A 434-nucleotide genomic window follows, 5' to 3' on the forward strand; every position below is an offset into this window, starting at 1 on the left:
AAGAGAATGCAAGCCCAGATGTGCGAAAAGGGTACTTTCTCAGTGAGAGAAAGTTGGTTTATGCAATATTTAGAGTAAATCTTGCCCTTGTGAAAAATGTTTCTAGCTCATGAAATGAAAGCTTATGTGCAATGCAGAAAGAGCCTTTTCAGTGTGTTACAAGATCCAGACACAGCAAGTCATGTTAGAGCTTCAATGCACAGCCTGCTTATTTTAGAGCTGCAATGAGCACTAATGCTGTTTTAGTGTTTCTGAACAAATGAAGAGAAAGCAAGCCCACATATGCTGCCTAGCTTCTTTCACAGTGAGAGAAAGTTGGTTTATGCAAAATTAAGAGTAAATCTTGCCCTTATGAAAAATGTTTCTAGTTCATGAAATGAAAGCTTATTTGCAATGCAGAAAGAGCCTTTTCAGTGTGATACAAGTTCCAGACA

The sequence above is a fragment of the Sinocyclocheilus anshuiensis genome, unplaced genomic scaffold (genome assembly GCF_001515605.1).
Source record: "Sinocyclocheilus anshuiensis isolate Anshui unplaced genomic scaffold, SAMN03320099.WGS_v1.1 scaffold3553, whole genome shotgun sequence".
In the NCBI taxonomy this organism is placed as follows: Eukaryota; Metazoa; Chordata; class Actinopteri; order Cypriniformes; family Cyprinidae; genus Sinocyclocheilus; species Sinocyclocheilus anshuiensis.